At 44.2% G+C, this 22,342-nt stretch overlaps 1 protein-coding gene and 1 non-coding gene across 9 annotated transcripts in view; both read left to right on the forward strand.

Moving 5' to 3' along the window:
• Positions 1 to 7,223: 7,223 nt before the first annotated feature.
• kdm4b (lysine (K)-specific demethylase 4B) overlaps positions 7,224 to 22,342 on the forward strand; it is a 479,312-nt gene continuing 464,193 nt past the window's right edge. For 2 of the 8 annotated variants that reach the window (XM_043720922.1, XM_043720924.1), the window contains exon 1: positions 7,224 to 7,580. The gene's annotated coding sequence lies outside the window, so the exon portion shown is untranslated. Of the gene's footprint in view, positions 7,581 to 10,706; positions 10,732 to 22,342 lie in introns of those variants that run through there. The other 6 variants (XM_043720917.1, XM_043720921.1, XM_043720919.1 and 3 more) reach the window with 5 other exon arrangements.
• On the forward strand, positions 15,251 to 15,357 carry LOC122539226. Its single transcript, XR_006309005.1, has one exon. It is a non-coding gene; the product is annotated as a U6 spliceosomal RNA (small nuclear RNA).

Raw genomic sequence — 22,342 nt, forward strand, 5'->3', positions numbered from 1 at the left:
CAACATGACCTCCCAACTCCTGTACTCAATACTCTGACCAATAAAAGAAAACATACCAAACGCTGCCTTCACTATCCTATCTACCTGCGACTCCACTTCCAAGGAGCTATGAACCTGCACTCCAAAGTCTCATTGTTCAGCAACACTCTCTAGGACCTTACCGTAAAGTATACAAGTCCTGCTAAGATTTGCTTTCCCAAAATGCAGCACCTTGCATTTATCTGAATTAAACTCCATCTGCCACTTCTCGGCCCATTGGCCCATCTGATCAAGATCCTGTGTAATCTGAGGTAACCTTCTTCGTTTTCCACTACATCTCTAATTTTGGTGTCATCTGCAAACTTACTAACTGTACCTCTTATGCTCGCATCCAAATCATATATGTTGCAAAACTGACACCACAGCTTTCAGACATCTGCCAAGGTTCACACTTGAACATAAAAGGAACTATAACAGTCAGTTGCTTGGCCAGCATAAGTCACTGACCTTTCATCACAACTTTTCACCAAGGTTTGTATAGGACAAGGTCACAAATGTAAAATATCACCTTTTGAGTCCAGCCTGTGTGATATACTTGCTTGGCAGGTTTGTTGGCCCAATCAGGTTTCAACATTAACATTCCTTGTGCTTGATTATGAAGGGGCTTAGTAACGAAAGAAGTTTGCATTCACTTGAGATTGAAGGAAGAAATGTGCCATGCCAGGTTTACACTTGGGGAGGGACTGTCACTTAGCTCAATTGGCTGGATGGCTGGTTTATGATGCAGAGTGACTCTAATAGTGTGGGTTCATCTCCTTCATTGGCTGAAGTTATCATTAAGGACTGTCCTTCTCAACTTTCCTGATGTGAGATGATCAGGTTAAACCACCACTAGTTATCTCTCTCTAATGGGGGAGTACCCGATGGTTTGGTAGGACTGCAGTAACTTTATCTATACATTTTTACACTTCATATGTACAGGGAAACCTCTATTATCCGAACTAGATGGGCTGGCACTTTTTCGTTTGGATAATTGATTATTTGGTTAATCGATTAAATGACTTTCCACTGGGGCTTGGAGTTTTAAAAATCTGCTCCCCGTTCAGAAGATTGTGTGCAACACCTCTTCCCCCTCTGCCCCCCCACCCCCAACACCTCCCCCCACACTGCCTTTTTGGGGTGAGTTGCCAAATAGCACGCACAGCCACACACAATTTTTTACTGCAACTTTTTGACAGGTTCCACATTGCCCTGTATAGGATAATGTTGGAGAGATTATGTGGGGAAGGGGGCTTTAGGGTATACCCCCCTGTAGAATTCCAGGGAAAGTGTGGGGAGAGAGAGAGGGTGGGAGATCAGTCATTTGGAGATGGTACCTGTTTAATCACTGTAAATAAAAGTCGCGATCACTGTTGGAAACACCTCTTTGATGTAATGTTTCTATTGGGACTTCGAGATCTTCGGATTATCCGATTTTCGGATGATTGAGGTTCCTCTGTATTCATGACATGCTAATACATCACAGATCTACTTGACAAGTTTTGAGAACTTTTAAGTTTAACCAGATGCTTCCAGTCCAATTAAGTTTGTTTGCCCATCCTGATAAAAGTCCTGAGCAGGCCTAAAAAATTCCACCCCAGTTTATGTTTGAACAGTGTTTAGATGCAGTGGATGTTGGAATCCCTTAAGATTTCAGTGGAACTTGAGAACTTGTTGCCCATAAAATTTGATGTTTTATAACCACATGCATATGTTGGCTGTAAGTACTGGGATGGGAAAGGAATTAGTACAGGGACCTGAACTATTTAGTGTTGAATGGAGGGTCGTATGTATCCAAATTAGCTGATGCTACAAAGCAAATTGTAGAAGGATCTAAAAAGGTTTGCAAAGGGATACCATGTACATAGGTTGAGTGAAAAGGTTAATAGCAATTGGTAAATGAATTACATTGTGAAAAAATGAAGTCCACATGGTTGGAAGAACAGATTATTTATAAGGAAAGATACTACAGAATGTTATTGTACAGAGGAACCCAGTTTGCATGCGAGGGCTGTGAGAATGTTGGAATATTGGCTTTTATTTCAAGAGGATGGAATATAAAATAGGCAAGTCTTGCTATTGTACATGGCAAGGACTTTCTAAATAAAATACATGCAGAAGTTCTATACTAATGATCTTAATCTTTAGGATTCTCTAACCCACAGATTGGTGGAGTGATTATTATGTACATTGAAAGCAGAAATTAGGCAGAATTTTGATCTATGAAGGAGTCAAAGGATTATGGGAATAGATGGAGCAGACTCTGGCTGAATAGTGTATTTCTACTCCTATTGTATTCCTATTGTTTCTCAGAATAAGACCATAATCTGTAGGAGCAAAGTTAAGCCATTTGGCTCTTGAGTCTGTTCTGCCATTTGAACATGACTGACATGTTTCTTAACACCGTTCTCCTGTCTTCTCTCTGTATCCCCTAATCAAGAACCTAGCTTGGCCTCCAAGCCCTTTGTGGCAAGGGGTTTCATAGATTCATCACCCTCTGGCTGCAGAAATTCCTTATCTCAGTTCTAAAGGATTGTTCCTTCACTCTGAGGCTGTGCCCTCAGGTTCTAGTCTCTCCTAGAGTCACAGAGTCTGAGTCATACTGCACAGAAATAGTCTAACCTATCCATGTTGTACTAGTGGAAACATCTCCATGTCCACTCTATCCAGGCCTGTCAGTATCCTTCTAAAGTTAATCAAGTACAGACTAAGAGCTTAGTCGTTCCTCACAACAAGCTGGTGTCATTCTTGTGAACGTCCATTGGACCCCCTTCAAGGCCAGTGCATTCTTCCTTTAGAGTCAAAAGAAAGTGTGGTGCTGGAAAAGCATAGCCAGTCAGGCAGTATCTGAGGTGCAGAAGAATCGACATTCTGAGCATAAGCTCTTCATCAGAAACATTCTGACTGCCTGCACCAGACCCCAGTTCTGCTTCAAACCTCCAGTCCCAGCTGCTTCAAGTTTTGTATCCTTTGATACAGGACCCAAAACTGCTCACAATATTCCAAATGTGGTCTGACCAAAGTCTTACACAGCTTCAGCAGTACATCCTTGCTTTTGTACTCTAGCCCTCTTAAAATGAATGCTAACATTGCATTTGATTTTTTAAATTGCCAACTTAATGTAAATCTTGGAGGAGAAAGTGAGGGCTGCAGATGCTGGAGATCAGAGCTGAAAATGTGTTGCTGGAAAAGCGCAACAGATCAGGCAGCATCCAAGGAACAGGGTAATTTAGATGGGCAATTCACCTAACCTGCACATCTTTGGACTATACGACAATAACCCACGCGAGGGTTCCCAGGCAGAAGATGAGGCACTCTTCCTCCAACCGTCGTGTAAATGTTAACCTTGAGAGAATCCTGAACTGGGACTCCTAAGTCCCTTTGTTCTTTGATTTCTGAAGCTTTTTCACATTTAGAAAATCGTCTATGCCTCTATCCTTCCTTCCAAAGTGCACTTTCCCATATTGTATTCTATCTATCATTTTGCCCACTCTCCTGGCCTGTCCAAATCCTTCTGCAGCCTCTTTCTGCTTCCTCAACACTACTTGTCCTTTCATCTATCCTTGTATCATAGGCAAACTTGGCAACAATGCCTTCAGTTCTTTCGTCTAGATAGTTAATGTACAACATGAATAGATGTAGTCCAACACTGACCCCTGCAGAACTCCAGTAGTTACCGGCTGCCATCCCGATAAAGACGCCTTTACCTAGTCAACAAATCGTCTATTCCTGCCAGTGCCTAACACCATGCAATTTTAACCTATTCAGCAGCCTCCTGTGCGAGACCTTGTTGAAGACGTTCTGGAAATCCTAATGAATCACGTTCACTGGCTCTCCCTTGTCTAACTTATTCATTACATACTTAAAGAATACAAACAGATTTATCAGGCATGATCTCTCCTTAACAAAGCAGTGCTGACTCAGCCCTATTTTAAGTACTTCAATCTCATCCTTCATAATGGACTCTAAAACCGTACCAATGTCTAAGGTCAGGTCAGCTGGCCGATCATTTCCTGTCTCCTGCCTCGCTCCCTTCTTAAATAGGGGTATTACATTAGCCATTTTCTGGGACCCTTCCTGACTCCAGCGATTCTTGAAAGATCACCAGTAATGCCTCCACAACCTCCTCAGCTATCTCCTTCAGAAACCTAGCTATTGCCTATTTGGTACAGATGATTTATCATCTTTAGACTTTGCCAGTATCGTCTGCTTAATGATGGCATTACACTCCTCTCTGACCTCTAACTTTGTTGAAATTCTGGTATGTTGCTGGTGTACTCCACTGTGAAGACTGATGCAATGAATTTCTCAGTTCCTCTGCCTTTTTGTTTTGTTTAATTTTCCATCCTTATTTTTCCAGAGGTCCAATGTCCATGCTAGCCCCTCTTAATTTTTATTTATCTTTTTAAAAAAATCTTGCAAACTTGTTATATAACTAGCTAGCTTACTCTCATGTTTCATCTTCTCCTCCTTATTGCTTTTGATATTTGTCCTCTGTTGTTTTTTAAAGGCTTCTCCGTCTTCTGGCTTCCCACTAATCTTCACCATATTGTATGCTTTTTCTTTTGCTTTTGCTTTTATGTTGTTCCTGACTTCCCTTTGTCAGATCCACCTTGTCTTCCCCTTACTGTGTTTCTTCTTCCTTGTGATGAATTTCTGCTGTTCCTCCTGAAACCCCTGCCATTGCTGCTCCAAAGTCTTCCCTGCTAGGCTGCTCTTCAAATCAACTCTGGCTAGTTCCTCCCTCATGTCTTTATAGTTAGTTACCTTTACTCAATTGTCATACCATTACATCTGACTCCAGTTTCTTGTTCTCAAACAGCAGGGTAAATTCTATAATAAATTGGTCCCCCTCCCCATACCCATGGGGGATACATTCCGAAACCTACCGCAGAACCTGAAACCACGGATAGGAGTAAACGCATTTGTGGATTAGATTAGATTACTAACAGTGTGGAAACAGGCCCTTCGGCCCAACAAGTCCACACCGACCCGCCGAAGCGCAACCCACCCAGACCCGTTCCCTACATTTACTCCTTCACCTAACACTACGGGCAATTTAGCATAGCCAATTCACCTAACCTGTACATTTGTGGACTGTGGGAAGAAACCAGAGCACCCAGAGGAAACCCACGCAGACATGGGGAGAATGTGCAAACTCCACACAGTCAGTCGCCTGAGGCGGGAATTGAACCCGGGTCTCTGGCGCTGTGAGGCAGCAGTGCTAACCACTGAGCCACTGTGCCGGGAAATTTACCTTCCCGGCAGCCCCTGTCTCCTGGTTCCGGAATGTACCCTAGAATCATAGAATAGAATCCCTACAGTGTGGAAACAGACCCTTTGGCCTAACAAGTCCATACTGACCCTCTTGAAGAGTAACCACTCAGACCCATTCCCCTACTATCCTATATTTATCCATGACTAATGCCCCAAATCTACAAATCCCTGAACACCATGGGTAATTTAGATGGGCAATTCACCTAACCTGCACATCTTTGGACTATACGACAATAACCCACGCAGACATGGGGTGAATGTGCAAACTTCACACAGACAGTCGCCCAAAACTAGGATCAAACCAAGGTCGCTGGTGCTGTAAGGCAGCAGTGCTAACCACTGGGCCAGCGTGCCGCCTGTGGGTAACTGAAACCGCGGAAAACGATTCCGCGGATACGGGGGTCGCCCTGTATTATGGTCACTGTCCTCTAGAGGTTCTTTCATCCTCAGTTTCCTAATCTCATCTGCCTTCTACATCACCAAATACAGAATTGCCTGTTCCTTTGTGGCCTCTACCACAAGCTGATCCAAAAAAGCCATCATCTTTACCTTCCATAAATTTCATTTCTTGGGATCAATTATCAACTTGATTTTCTAAGTCAACCTGCATTTTGAAGTCTTTCATAATTATTATAATAGTATCTTTCTTACATGCCTTTTGTATACGATTTATTTTCTGCCACAAATCTTGACGACTGCTCAGAGGCCTGTACACACTCCCAAAAGGAGGTTTTTCCCTTTAAAAACCGAGACACCTGATGAAGGAGCGTCGCTCCGAAAGCTAGTGTGCTTCCAATTAAACCTGTTTGACTATAACCTGGTGTTGTGTGATTTTTAACCTTGAGACAACTGCGGACACCGTAAATCAGAAACAAAAACAGAACTCAGAACCTCAGAGGCCTAAGGGCCACGAGACCCCAAACATTAACTATGATTTCTCTCCACAGATGCTGCCAGACCTGCTGAGCTTTTCCAGTAATTTGTTTTTGTGTCTTCCCTGTGCTGGACTTCAATTTTCCCCACACAAATGCTCTGCCTTATACCCTATATCATTTCTTGCTATCCATTAAATTCACTTCTTACGTGTATCCTTGGATATTTAGTTCCCAGCCACAATTTTTGCTGCCACATCTCTGTGATGCCCACAATACCGTATCTGCCAATTTTAGGCTTGAGTACTGCAGTATTTAAGTATATACTCCAGTCTTGTATTGACTACTCCTTGTCTTAGTTGCCCCCTTATCTCCTGTGCCTAAGTTAGACTTTTAACCCTTTCCATAGTCTGTGCTATTATTTGTTCCGGAAACTTGAATAATCTCACGAGCCTGACTGCAAAACATTTGTAAGATATGGGTAATTTTCATACAGAAACTTTTTATTTATCCAGTTGTCGCTGCAGAAAGAACGTTTTGCATAGGAATACCGTCGACTTTAAAGCAAGAGATGGTGATGCACATTTGCGAAGCATACGCAAATAACACGCCAGGGTTAATGATGGAGGTTGCATGTGTGTCTTCCTCCAAGCTGCCTCCCACTGGCTCCCTTAACCAATCAAGAGCAGAAGGTGGTTTACACGGTGGGTGGTGGAAAGAGCCGATTACCTTCCGCTCGCCAGCAAACTACCTTCCTCAATGTTGCCAAGGTCTCCCCTCCACCAATGGCAGCAGCCGGGAGGCGGGGCTTTACTCATATCGGCGAAATAATATTTTGCCGTAATGTAGGTGGTGCTCCTTTACTCTGTGTGACAAGACGAGGCATTTCCCAGGAAAGCAAACAAGGACACTTGGAAAATTCCGTAATTAGATAAAGGTTCCGCGCTTGTGGTTTTTGCAGGTGTTTGAACGCACCTATCGGGGGGGGGGGGGTAAATTGCGGCACTACTTTCACAGGGCGCACTGGTTTGTCAGCCGCGCAGGGACCGCTTTTATCACGTAGGCGCCGCGCTTCGCAACCAAGCCTGATAAGCGGAAGCGCCTCCGCAGGGGGCGGGTACGCCCTGTTTATGGTTGACGTGACGCCTACCCAATCGTCAGCGGTCACTCTCCACCAATCACTCAACACAACCAATAGGAGAAGGCGACATGGCGGGTGTTTGTCATTAGGTTAGGTTGTCTCTGAGTTTTTTTTCCCCTTCCCCCGTTTATTATCTTTTGCGCTTCAGTGAATCTATTCCTTACCCCGACCTCCAACCCCCCCACCTACTCGTTGTTCCCTAAAATCTTTATCTTTCAGCCGGGTGAGCAGTTTGCTGTCGGAGTGAGTGGTCAGCTGGCCCCCTTTTGCTGGTGAGTAACGGCCGGGAGCGGCCTTTCGAGTTGTGGGCACCCGGTTAGTTGTCGGGGCGGCGAAGGGTCAAGGCCCAGGCCCAGGCCCAGGCCGAGGGGGAGTCACTCAGAGGCAGTGTCACTGACTGTCAGGGGGATGGGGGTATGCTGCTTTTATTTTGTACACCCCGCATTATGTCTTTTAATCATCAGCGTCTTATTTAATAGAGGAAATGGGGGTAGGTTTGATGAAGGGTGTCTCTCTGCCTCCCTCACTATCCTCTCCACAAGAGGAGGTGCTATATCAAATAGGAATCTGGGGCAACAAACAGAAAACGCGGATTAGTTGGCATGGACAGTCCATTGAGGGTCTGTGCTTAACCAAAAGGATAAGCTTCCCTCAGCCTTTCAGATTTTTTTTTATATCTCCACCCTGGAGGCTCCCTTCCTCCATTCCTGATGAAGGGCTTTTGCCCCAAACGTCGATTTTCCTGCTTCTCGGATGCTGCCTGACTTACTGTGCTTTTCCAGCACCACTCTGATCTAAACTTTCAGATTGTGGGCGAAGGGTGTACATCAAACACTCTAAATGGTCCTTTTTTTCAAATTTTAGCCATCAGTTTGTTTTTCGAATGTTTTTTGATCGTGTAAGTTTCCCAGTTAAATCTTTTGTCTTTTAACTTCTCTGGTGTAATTGGCTGTCATGCTCCCAGCGAGGAAGGGTGATCAGAAAGAATCATCCAGGTTTTATATCATTATCGCTTGCATAAGCCAAAGCTGTTACACCCCAAATTGTTGTTTTTTTCTGTCTTATGTTATTTGATCAAGCTGATGGCAGTCCAACGTTGGCTCCTGCCTGAAATACTAATCAGAGTGAAATAAAGACAAGTGGGTAGGAGAGAGATTGTGGTGGCATGGTAACCCGAATTTAGGAAGATCTTTGAATAAAGATAACAAACTGAGAAATGGAAGTCCCAAGTGCCTATATTTGTTAACTGAACAGCTTACATAAAATGAGGTATGGATGTGTAATACATGTAAATGTCAGTTCTAAACTTGTGAAATTGGTATGCATGTAAATTGCATGTCTCTTATTCCTACTGATAAGTTTATTCCTGATCAAAGATCCAAGTGCAGATGTGCTCTGCTAGAGTTCTGAGAATTTGTAGATGTGATGTTGGATTGTAATTGTTTGAAATGGGACGTGGGTTAGTTTCTGCATAAAATGTGAGCTGAATATGGTTAGGAGCAAATTGCAGCTTTCACAATTTTATAGTTTAAATTGCATCTGCTGTAATGTGGAAATTAGTGTTAAATGTGAAAGTTAGTGCAAATTGTCACTAACTGTTGCTAAAAGATTATAGTACAGAGAAGGAGAAAGTGAGGTCTGCAGATGCTGGAGATCAGAGATGGAAATGTGTTGCTGGAAAAGCGCAGCAGGTCAGGCAGCATCTAGGGAACAGGAGAATCGACGTTTCGGGCATTAGCCCTTCTTCAGGAATGAGCATTCCTGAAGAAGGGCTAATGCCCGAAACGTCGATTCTCCTGTTCCCTAGATGCTGCCTGACCTGCTGCGCTTTTCCAGCAACACATTTCCATCTATAGTACAGAGAAGGCCATTCAGTGTATATGCTGGCTCCCTGCGAGAGCTCGTCCGACTCTTCTGCCTTTTCTCCAAAGCTGTGCAAACATTCCCATTTTTGTTTGAAAGGCTACCATTGAAATTGATTCCTGTGCATTAATGACAGATTTTAGTCACCTGTATAAAGTTATTTTTTCCTTTGTGTTATCTTTAATTCTTTTGCCATTTAACTTAAATTGGTGTCCTTCAGCCATCTGCTAGTGGGAACAGTTTTCCCTATTTACTGTCTAGAAACATATTGATGTGGTGTCTGTTAAATGCATCCTTTCTTGTCTGTTTTGCTTTACTCTCTCCCTTTTGTCTTATGGGAAGATCTGGCTTTGTTTGTCCTATCTTTGCCCCTCATGGGAATGTAACTCAACTGTTCCTGAACCAACTCTTCAGAAACAACCTTAACAGTTCTGTCCCCTAATCTTTGCTGAACATTTTTTGTTTGGGAATATTTAATAGTCTTACTCTTTTTTTCTGAACTAGGATTCCATTATTGCCACAACATATTCCCACCTGACTATGCATAGTTGGAACTCAGCAGCCTTATTCACTACACTCTTTATTCACATACGTGCACTGTTAACCTAATTAAACTATTTTGCACTTGCTTTTCTCCTAGCAATCTTAGTATTACTTACTCTAGTGTTATTTGTCTCTTCCAATTCATTGTAAACATTGAGGAAAGCAAGGTCAAGTTCTCATCCCCCTTCCCCAATTAAGTTAGTTTAAACCCTTACTATTAATACTGCCCGAAAAGCCTTTGGTTCTGACTGTGTTCTGGTTGAATCTGTCTAGCCTCAACCAGCTTCAGCACCCTTTGAAATGGTTCCAATGTCCCAGGAATTGAAAAGCTCTCCTAGCATGTTGTCTTAAAACGTGCAGTAATTTGCTCTGTCGTCCTGTCTTTCTGCTTCTGACCGTGCAGTACCAAGAGTCATTCAGACATAAACGTAGTATATACTGCTTATGGTGCTACTTAAAATCTGCGTGCAGGATCCCATGCTTCACTCCATCTATGCTGTTGGTTTTTTGAGCACTCCTGTTCACCACTTCTTCCCTTCCTCCTTAAGACTTGAATGCTCTGCAATCTAGTTATGTCCTTGACCCTGGCACCCGTGAGTCGACAGTGTGGTGCTGGAAAAGCACAGCAGGTCAGGCAGCATCCAAGAGGCAGGAGTATCAATGTTTCTGGTGTAAGCCCTTCATCGGGAACCTGGCACCAGTGAACCAATGTACCATCCTGAATTTGCTGCAGAAATGCCTTTAGTTCCCCTAATTGTAGATTTTGCAATTGCTGTTGCTTTTCCAATCTTCCTGCTGTTTCCCTGTACGGTTGAGCGATTTGGGATCGTTGTTGTCACTGGGGTTTCTGTTCAGTGTAATTATGACCTTTTGAGACATTTTATGCTGTGAAATTTGAGCTGTGAGCAAATGCCCGACAATGCAATTATACATTTTATCTTCATGTTCTTCGAACCTTTTTAGTGCTGAGTTGGGTAGTGACGAGAGCAACATATGCAATGACTTGTGCAATAAAAGGTGGGTGTTATCACATTAATGTACATTTGACTAAACTTAGATTTTATTCCCCATGCAATATTAGTGGTAATATGTTCAATATGTATGGCATGAACACTTGAGCTAATACCCCTGTGAATAGTGTGCCAGTGGGATTTAAAACTCAGATTTACAAACAGTAGTGGGATTCTAAATTTGTAATCTCTCCCTAATCTGTTATTAGGAAATTGCCATGCAGCAGCCAATGAAAGGCAATTGGGTTATTCCAGTGTTGCATTGATGTTAAAAATGCTAACCAGTGTCAAAGTGCCTATTTTTCCTCTCTGAATATTATTAGAAACTCTATGGAAGGAAAGTTCGTTGTAGGGCTATTAGTGGTGATGTGGGTGGGCACTGCTTGTGCCAAAGCATTTTTATATGGCCACTTATTCAGGTAATTGCTATATTTTGTTGCCCTTTTCCATCCTAGCATCTGAGCAGCTGTTATGAACATGCTGGTAATTGGGTAGATTTCCAAGTATTACGAGTTGAAAACAGAAAATGCTTGAAGTCACAGCAGGTCAGACAGCATGCATAGAAAGAGACCAAGCTAACCTTTTGAGGCTAATGACTCTTTCAGAGCTGACATGATGTGTGTATGGGGGGGGTGACATTATGCAATAATGGGGGGGGGGAAAATTGTGGTTGGAATTCCATTCCTTCAGCCTTTCAGCTTTACCTTGTGTTCTCTGTCACCATGTCCTATTCTGCCCTCTTCACACCCCCAATTCCTCTCTGGCTGTCTGTCTGATCTTTCCAGTTTAGAGATGAAAAGTACTGCAGATGCTGGAATCCAAAATAGACAGACAGGAGGTTGGAAGAACACAGCAAGCCAGGCAGCATCAGGAGGTGGCGAAGTCTAAGTTTCAGGCGTAACCCTTCTTCAGGGCTCGGTAGGTGTAGAGGGAGTTGCAGATAAACGGGGTGATAGCAGCAGGGTGGTGGATAGGTGAAGACAGAGGATATGACCTGGCTGGTTAATGGAAGGAATCTTCTGCTTGGGCAGCCTACAGCTGGAGGACTCAACATTGAGTTCTCCAATTTCTAATAACCTCCCTTCCCCTCCCTTCCACTCCTCCTTGCCATCAACCGGATTCATTCCTCCCCTTGACCAACCATGCTGTATCCTCTACCTGTCTTCACTTATCGGCCCTCCTACCCCCCCCCCCCCCCTCCCAGTCCTGAAGAAGGGTTACACCCAAATGTCCACTTCTCCACTTTCTGATGCTGCCTTGCTTGCTGTGTTCTTCCAGCCTCCTGCCTGATCTTTCCAGTTTGGCAGTTAGACGTGCCATTGTTCTGCCATTCTCACATTATGATTAGTTAATTGCACTATCAACACCCTTTCTCCACCATCAATCTGCTTCCTCCACCATAAATGTTGTTCCACACTTCACTCCAGCTCTGAAGACTCATCTAAACTCAATGCTTGCTCTTTCCTTGGATGCTGCCTGACCCACTGATTTCCAGCATTTTCAATTTTTAGTACGGATTCCGGCATCTGCAGAAATATGCTCCTTTGATTTTAGCTGGAAATGTGTTGCTGGAAAAGCGCAGCAGGTCAGGCAGCATCCAGGGAACAGGAGAATCGACGTTTCGGGCATAAGCCCTTCTTCAGGAAGAAGGCTTTTCCTGAAGAAGGGCTTATGCCCGAAATGTCGATTCTCCTGTTCCCTGGATGCTGCCTGACCTGCGCTTTTCCAGCAACACATTTGCAGCTCTGATCTCCAGCATCTGCAGACCTCACTTTCTCCTTTGATTTTAGTTTGGCTGATTAACAATTTTTTTGAGAACGTTTTATAATGGAAACAGGCCGATCGGCCCAACAAGTCAGCACCGACCCTTTGAAGAGCAACCCACCCAGACCCGTTTTCCCCACCCCTATATTTACCCCGACTAATGCATCTAATACTATAGGCAATTTAGCATGGCCAATTCACTTAACCTGCACATCTTTTGGATTATGGGAAGAAACCAGAGCACCCAGAGGAAACCCACGTAGACAGGGGGAGAATGTGCAAACTCCACATAGACAGTCGCCTGAGGCTGAAATTGAACTCGGGTCCCCGATGCTGTGAGGCAGCAGTGCTAACCACTGAGCTACTGTGCCACCCCTTTAAATTTATCTAGAGACTATCAGAAATTATAAATTAATCTGAAAATGTGACTTATAATGTGAGATAAGGTCTGTACTCCATTAACACTTCACAATGAAAGCGAATCATTGGACGGCTGGCACTCGGGCACAGTGGGAAAGGATAATGTTAAGCTGGACCTTAGTGATAGGAGGCTTGATAGGGGGACAGACAGGAGATTCTGGGCCATAAATGGGAATCCAAAATGGTGCATTGCCTCCCGGATGCCAGGTTCCAGGATGTCTCGGAGTGGCTGCAGAACGTTCTCGAGGGGAAGTCAAAGAGTGTTGTGCTGGAAAAGCCCAGTCAGGTAACATCAGAGTTGACATTTCAGATGTAAGCCCTTAGGAATGAGGAATTTCCCTTTATTCCTGGTGAACGGTTTCATCAGCACGACACGCTTCGATTATGATCTCCAGCATCTGTAGTCCTCACTTTCTCCTAGTTTTTAAGGGGGAGGGTGAGCAGCCAGAAGTCATTGTGTGTTGGCACAAATGACATAGGGGTGGGGACCTGTGGAGTGGTGATAGAGAGCTACAAAAGATGTTTAAAGTCCAGGACCCCCACAGTGGTAATTTCCATATACTTCCAGTGCCATGTGCAAGTGACGGTAAGAACAGTAGGATATGGTAGATGAATGTGCAGCTAAAGAATTGGCACAGGGGACAGTTATTCGGATTTTTAGAACATTTGGATCTTTTCTGGGGCAGAGGTGACCTGTACAAGAGGGACGGATTACATCTGAGTTGGAGGGAGTCCAATATCTTGGTGGCCAGGTTTGCTAATGCTAATTAATCGGAAAATGTGACTTATAATGTGAGATAAGTTGCTGTACTCCAGAGACGGTTTAATCTAATTACAGGGTGGTGGGTCGATCGTCAGCATGGAGGCAAGTGCGATGTTGGAAGGAGATGCCGTAATCAGAAATAGTAAAGTGAAGGTCAGGCTGGAACGTGACAGGGAGCAAGGAATGCCTGTTGGATTAAATTGCATCTATTTTAATGCAAGAGGTCTGACAGGTAAGGCTGATGAGCTCAGGCTATGGATAGGTATGCAGGACTGGGATATTATAGCTGGAAATGTGTTGCTGGAAAAGCGCAGCAGGTCAGGCAGCATCCAGGGAACAGGAGAATCGACATTTCGGGCATAAGCTATCACATTTCCGACGCCCCTCCCCCAAGTCCCTCCTCCCTACATTTTATATTAGCCTGCTGGACAAACCTTCCTCATTCCTGAAGAAGGGCTTATGCCCGAAACGTCGATTCTCCTGTTCCCTGGATGTTGCCTGACCTGCTGCGCTTTTCCAGCAACACATTTCCAGCTCTGATCTCCAGCATCTGCAGACCTCACTTTCTCCACTGGGATATTATAGCCAATACAGAAACCTGGCTAAGGGAGGTACAGGTGCTTTAGGCAGGACAGAGTTGGTCGAAAGAAGGAAGAGGGAGTAAGTTTTTGATTAAGATGACTATTACAGTAATAATCAAATGAAGTAACTGTAGAATTATCTAGTGAGACTTTGTAGGTGGAGCTAACAAATAAGGGGATGGGGTTGTACAATAGGCCCCCAAATAGTCAATGGGAGTTAGTGAAACAAATATGCACGGAGTTTGGGGAGAGTTGTAGGATCAATGGGGTTGTCGTAGTAGGGGTTTTTAATTTTTCTAACATAGACTGGGACTACCAAAGCATTAAAGACTTGGATGGGGTGGAATTTAAGTGCGTTCAGGAAAGTTTCCTCAAGCAGTATGTAGAGGGTCCTGCTTGAAGAGGGGCAAAACTCTAACTACTCTTGGGAAATAGGGCAGGACAAGTGACTGAGGTGACAGTGGGGAAGCACTTTGGCACCAATGACCATAGTTCTATTAATTTTAAAATAGTTATGGAAAGGGACAAAATTGGGCCACAGGTTCGCGTTCTAAACTGGAGCAAGACAAATTTTGATGGAATAAGACAGGACCTTGCAGGGTTGATTAGAGTAGTTTGTTGGCAAAGGTATATCTGACAAGTTGAAGGTCTTTAAAAGGGAGATAGCTAAAGTTTAAGGTTTATATGTTCCTGTGAGGGTGAAAGGCAAGATTGACAGAAATAGGAACCATGATTGAGAGATATTGAGGCTTTAACCAGAAAAAAGGAGATATGGCTCAAATACAGGCAGCTGGGATCAAATTAATCCCTGGAGGTATGTAGGTATACAGGAGTTTACTGAAGAAACCCTGTACCATGCTGTACTGTTCTATGTTTGAAGGAAATCAGGAGGATGGAAAGGGGGCATGAGATAGCCTTGCCTGAGAAGATTAGGGTGAATCCAAAGAGGTATTTTAAAAGGAAAAAGAATAACTAGAGAGAGAACAGGAGCTGAGAATGTGCTTGCTTCGGCAACACATATGCTAAAATTGGAACGATACAGAGAAGATTAGCATGGCCCCTGTGCAAGGATGTCATGCAAATTTGTGAAGCGTTCCATATTGGGGGGGGCACGGTGGCTCAGTGATTAGCACTGCTGCCTCACAGCGCCAGGGACCTGGGTTCAATTCCCGCCTCGGGCAACCGTCTGTGTGGAGTTTGCACATTCTCCCCGTGTCTGCGTAGGTTTCCTCTGGGTGCTCCGGTTTCCTCCCACAGTCCAAAAATGTGCAGGTTAGGTGAATTGGCCATGCTAAATTGCCCGTAGTGTTAGGCGCATTGGTCAAGGGTAAATGTAGGGGAATGGGTCTGGGTGGGTTGTTCTTTGGAAGGTTGGTGTGGATTTGTTGGGCCAAAGGGCCTGTTTCCACACTATAGTGAATCTAATCTAATTTTAAAAAAAAGTGCTGGAAAAGCACAGCAAATCAGGCAGCATCCAAGGAGAAGAAGAATCAATGTTTCTGGCAACTTATGCCAGAAATGTCGATTTTCCTACTCCTCGGATGCTGCCTGACCGGCTGTGCTTTTCCAGCACCACACTTGTGACTCTACCTCCAGCTTCTGCAATCCTCACTTTCTCCTAGAGAATAGGACCTCTCAAGGACTGAGGTGGGTGTGTATGTGTCGAACCAAAGGAGGTGGGCAAGGTTCTCGATGAATATTTCTCCTGTGTTTTCTGTGGAAAAAGACATGAAGTCTTAAGAACTTGGGGGAAGTTAGTGGTCGTATCTTGGGGACAGTCTATCTCATAGTAGAAATGGTGTTGGATTTATTAGAATATATGAAGGTGGGTTAACCTCCTGGTCCTGGCCAGATATATCCAAGAGGCTAGGGAAGAAATTGTGGGGGCCCTGGCTGATATGTTTACATCATTGTCACCCATGGGTGAGGTCCCAGAAGACTGAAGGGTAGTGAATCTTTCAAGCCCTTATTCAAGAAGGGCTGCAAAGAAAAAGCAGGGAACTAAATACCAGGAAGCCAAACATCCTGATACGTATGTTATCCCTACAGTGTGGAAACAAGCCATTTGGCCCAACATGTCCACACCGACCCTCCAGAGTAACCCACCCAGACCCATTCCCCTACCCTATTATCCTATATTTACCCCTGACTAATGCACCTACACATCCCTGAACACTGTGGGCATCTGATAGTCATAGAGGAATACAGCACGGAATAGACCCGTCGGTCTATCCCGTCCAGATATTCTAACCTAATCGAGTCCCATTTGCCAGCACTTAGCCCATAACCTTCTAACCCTTTTGTATGCGTATACCCTTCCAGATGTCTTTTAAATGCTGCAATTGTACCATCCTCCTCCACTTCCTCTGGCAGCTCATTCTGTACAATCACCACCCTCAGTGTGCACAGTTGCCCCTTAGGTCCCTTTTGTAACTTTCCCCTGTCACCCTTAACCTATACCCTCTAATTCTCGACGACGATTCCTCCCTCCATCCCATGGAAAAGACCTTGTCTATTTACCTATCCATGCCCCTCATGATTTTATAAACCTCCATAAGGTCACCCCCTCCGCCTCTAACGCTCCAGGGAAAACAGTCCCAGCCTATTCAGGTTCTCTCTTTGTCTCAAATCCTCCAACTGGCAACATTCTTGTAAATCTTTTCAAGTTTCACAACATCCTTCTGATAGGAAGGAGACCAGAATTGTGCACAATATTCCAGAAGCGGCCTAACCAATGTCCTGTACAGCTGCACTGGGCATGGCCAATTCATCTAACCTGCACGTCTTTGAATTGTGGGAGCACCTGGCGGAAATCCACGCAGACATTGGGAGAATCTGCAACCTTCGCACAGACAGCCACCTGAGACTGGAATTGAATCTGGGTCCCTGGTGCTGGAATGTAGCAGTGCCAATCACAGCCATCATGCTGCCCCAAGTTACTTGAGAAGATTCTGAGAGATAAGATATACTTGCTGTTGTGGTTCTATACGCTGAGCTGGGAATTTGTGTTGCAGACATTTCATCCCCTGTCTAGGTGACATCCTCAGTGCTTGGGAGCCTCCTGTGAAGCGCTTCTGTGATGTTTCCTCCGGCGTTGATAGTGGTTTGTCTCTGCCGCTTCCGGTTGTCAGTTCTAGCTGTCTGCTGCAGTGGCCGGTATATTGGGTCCAGGTCGATGTGTTTGTTGATTGAATCTGTGGATGAGTGCCATGCCTCTAGGAATTCCCTGACTGTTCTGTTTGGCTTGTCCTATAATAGTAATGTTGTCCCAGTCGAATTCGTGTTGCTTGTCATCTGCGTGTGTGGCTACTAAGGGTAACTGGTCTTTCGTTTCGTGGCTAGTTGGCATTCGTGGATACGGATCGTTAGCTGTCTTCCTGTTTGTCCTATGTAGTGTTTTGTGCAGCCCTTGCATGGGATTTTGTACACTACGTTGGTTTTGCTCATGCTGGTTAACGGGTCCTTTGTCCTGGTGAGTTGTCTGAGAGTCGCTGTTGGTTTGTGTGCTGTTGAGTCCTAGTGGTGGTCGTAGTCTGGCTGTCAGTTCAGAAATGTTCTTGATGTATGGTAACGTGGCTAGTCCTTTGGGTTATACCTTTGTGGTGAATTCTCCGTTCAGTGTTCTCTGTACCATCACGTCTAGGAATGGGAGTTGGTTGTCCTTTTCTTCCTCTCTAGTGAATCTGATTCCTGTGAGTGTGGCGTTGATGATCCGGTATGTGTTTTCTATTTGTGTTTTTAATGATTACAAAGGTGTCATCTACATATCTGACCCAGAGTTTTGGTTGAATAAACCACTATAAATACTGGAGGAAACATCACAGAAGCGCTTCACAGGAGGCTCCCAAACACTGAGGATGTCACCTAGACGGGGGAACGAAACGTCTGCAACACAAATTCCCAGCTCGGCGAACAGAACCACAACAGCGAGCACCCGAGCTACAAATCTTCTCACAAACTTTGAAGATATACTTCCATTTGGGAAGACAGCATTTGATTAGGAATAGTCAGCATCATTTTGTGTGTGGATGATCATGCCTCACAAGTTTGGTAGAGTTCTTTTGAAGTGACCAAGAAGGTTGATGAGGGCACGGCAGTTGATTTAGTCTACATAGATATCAGTAAGGCTTTTGATTAAGTTCCACATGATAGGCTGCTCTGGAAGGTTAGATTGCATGGCATCCAGGGGGAATTGGAAACACAATTGGCTTGATGGTAGGAAAGAGATGGTAATAGTGGAAGGATAATTGTTGGACTGGAGACCTGTGACTAGTGGTTCAGTGCTTCAGGGATCAGTGCTGGCCCATTACTGTTCGTTACGTATATCTGTGATTTGGATGAGAATGTACAAGGCATGATTAGGATGTTTGCTGATGGCACTAAAATAGGCAGTGTCGTAAACTGTGAGGAAGGTTATCAGAAATTGCAGCAGGACCTTGATCAGTTGGGGAGGTGGGCTGGAAAATGCAAATGGAGTTTAATATAGACAAGTGTGAGGTCTTGCATTTTGGAAAGTCAAATCAAGGTTGGAATTTCATGGTGAATGGTAGGGCCTTAAGGAGTGTAGTGGAACAGAGGGACCTTTGTGTTCAAGTGCAAGTGGAGTCACAGACAGGGCATTGAAGAAGCCCTTTGGCACACTGACCACCTTCAGTCAGGGCTTGGAGTATAGAAGTTGGGAAGTTATATTGCAGTTGTACTGGATGTTGGAGAGGCCACACTTGGAGTGTGGGTTTGGTTTTTGGTCACCTTGCTACAGGAAGGACATTATTAAATTGGAAGTAATTTACAAGGATGTTTCCAGGACTCAAGGGTCTGAGTTATAGGAAGAGGTTGGATAAGCGAGAACTTTTTTTTCCTTTAGAACATAGGAGACTGGGGGAGGGATCTTGTAGAAGATCATGAAAGGTGTGGATAGGGTAAATGCACTCAGTCTTTTTCCCCCAGGGTTAGGGAAATGCAGTCTAGAGGACTTCAGTTTAAGGTTAGATGGAAAGAATAAAAGAGAACCGGAGGGGCAACTTTTTATTTTTAGAGGGCGGTACACAAATGAAATGAGTTGGGTACATTAACAACATTTTTGAAAGGCATTTGGATAAACACATGGATAGAAAAGGTTTAGGAGGATAATGGGCCAAGTGCAGGGAAATGGAGTTAGCGTTGATGGACATCTTGGTAGGCATGGACCAGTTTGGGCCAAAGGGTCTGTCTCTCTGCTGTAGGACTTTGTGTCTCTGGAACTTTTGCTCTGGTTTTGAGTTTGCACAGGAGATGAAAATGATAACTATAGAAATATTTTACACAATATGGTAAAATTCTATACAATACAACTCTGTTCTTGTTCATGGCAGGTGTCCTTTATTCTTTGCTCTTTGTACAATAACACTATCACTTTGAATGAAAGATTTTATTGAAGCTCAGCCTTGATTCCTATTTGAAACTGCTGCTAACACAATATGTGGCTATGTAACATGTGGTACACCATCATACAGACCTGAAAGGTGACAAGTTTAACCCTTTTCAGTTAGTGGTAGGGCTGACTTTACATCTAAGGGCTAGTGAAAAGAAAAATCAACAGGTCTTATTTCTGATTGACAGATCCAAAGCTTCAGCAAGTGTCATTGGTTAACAATGTTAGGGGAAGGCCTGTGCTTAATTTAGGGTAGCATTATGCTTTATAAATTACTTGGTTTTACAGCACCTTTTAAATGTGGGAAATCATTGTAGGGTACACCATCACTGTAATTAGACTAACATTGACCTTCCCGTAGTGGTGATAAGTGGAGAGAAGATAAATTTGCTTGGTGATCCGTTTTAAGCTGTACTTGGGGGGGTGGGGGAGAAGAGAGCAGCTAGTTTTAGGCTCAAAGCTCTGGAATTCTCTCCCTATGTGCTTGAAAGCCCAATTGGCTGTAGGGTGGGCAACAGGGGAAGCTGAACTTTTGGAAGGTTGTAGAGCTTGAAGTTGAAGTTTGGGAAGGGAGAGACAATAAAAATGTTTGAACTCAGGCAATAGAACTTTAAAATAAAATGTTCAAGGAGCAGGGGCCAATGTAATACCACAAACACAAGAATGATTGGTGAACAGAAGTTTGTACAAGGATATAAAAATGCATTCAGAATGAGCTTAAGTTTATGGAGGCTGACCAGGAAAGCATTAGGATAGTTGAGTAGAGAGTGATAGTTGAACGTTTCATCAGAAATTGACTTAAGGCAGACTGTGTATCTTGGTGGAAGCAGACAGTCCTTGAGATAAAGAAGTTATTTTGAAAGCTCAGCTGAGGTTGAGAATGATTGATTGATTAATTCTTGTTGCAACAGTACCATCAAACCCATCCCATTCTCTGTTCAAAGGAACTCAGTTGTGACGGGGGAGGGGGTGGTAAATAGTAAAGTCGCCATAGGTTTATCAGATCAGAGGACTTGAGTCACCCGAGCCATCTTCCATTTCATCTGGAAGCCTAAGATGGATTGGGTCTGCAGGGACTTCATGTCCAAAACTCTGGTTATGTTGTTCCTTCACTTATCCAATGTTGCCCTCATCCTGATGGCCACCTTTCTGTGTGGCTACAACAAGCTGTGTGCAGACCCTCCATGTGCAAACACCAAGTGTCACTACGTGCTGAGGTTCTACCTGTCCCTGGTGTTTGGAAGGATGGGACTGTCCTCGCTGCCACAGAACACTCCCAGTGGTTCGACAGTTCCGTTTCACCTGGCCTTCACTGAAATTTGCAAAGAGAAATACCTTTTGGTCACCAGTCCATCAGGAAGTGGTCAGTGCACAGTGTTGTTGAGACCCTGAGGGAATAGGCGAGGGTGGATCCTGTTGAGTGGTTTCCTGAGCAGACTGTCTGTCATTTGACAGAAAATGACTGGGGGTTGGTGAGGTTGTTGAGACTGTCACACATCTCCCTTCTGGAATGTGCCTCAGCAAAGGAATTCTGGAGTAAGATGCAATGTTTTGTGTCAAAGTTCATCACAAGCAGCACTGTGACGTAGGTCTCTGTGCTCTACAGTCAATGCGCATCCTGGGGAACAGAGACAAAAATCAGCTGTGCCAAGAGGGCCATCAAGCTAGTGAATGATGGTCTTTGGTTTGTCTGAAACATGTTGGTCTTCCAGAACAAGGAGTTGACCCTGATTGCTGCACATTGCAAGGTCCAGGATTACGTGGTGAGGGATGTACTAAAACTTGGGGCAGTTGCTGTCAAGGCACAGTAGAGAAAAGACCACTGTCTCAGGTCTCCCTACTGAAGGTAATGAGTCAGGTCAGTTCTCAGACCAAAAATTCCTGATGAAGATCTTATGCTCGAAATGTTGACTCTCCTGCTCCTCGGATGCTGCCTAACCGGCTGTGCTTTTCCAGTGCCACACTTTTTGACTCTGATCTCCAGCATCTGCAGACATCACTTTCTCTGTTATTGGACTCTCTAGCATCTCAAATATATGTAAATATTTGTAGGAGAGGTTTTTGGTTTTCTTGGGTACAGTCAATGCTTTGTTTATTCACTTGACGTGCAATTGTACATAACCAAACTATGGTATTAGTCTTTCAATTACAAAATTGGAATAAGTTATAACTGCTGCTGTTCATGTTAATCAGCTTTCTTACAAATTGGATATCTTTGTTTTAATTCCTTGGCAGAGGCTGGGGAGAAGATATTTTAAACGTTGACACAACATTCGAGGGACCTTAGCCATGTGGCTAGATTGGAGAAGTTTGGATTGATCTCTTCAGAGAAGGTTGAAGAGATCAATCCAAACTTCTCCAATCTAGCCACGTAGCTAAGGTCCCTTGTCCCTGACCGTGCTCACACAGCCATTCCTGTAAATCTTTTCTGCCTCTTTTTCTGCCATCTCGATTTCTCCTTATGTAACTTGGTATTTTACACTTACTTTCAGAACCCTGCTGTGAAAGGCCTTGGAATGTTGCATTATGTTCATTCATAAAGTCAGGAAGTATGGGATACAGGGAGATTTGGCTATCTGGATTCAGAATTGGCTGGCTGACAGAAGGCAGAGAGTGGTTGTAGATGGAAAGTATTCTGCCTGGAGGACAGTGTTGAGTGGGGTCACGCAGGGCTCTGTTC

The sequence above is a fragment of the Chiloscyllium plagiosum genome, chromosome 31 (genome assembly GCF_004010195.1).
Source record: "Chiloscyllium plagiosum isolate BGI_BamShark_2017 chromosome 31, ASM401019v2, whole genome shotgun sequence".
Taxonomy (NCBI): domain Eukaryota; kingdom Metazoa; phylum Chordata; class Chondrichthyes; order Orectolobiformes; family Hemiscylliidae; genus Chiloscyllium; species Chiloscyllium plagiosum.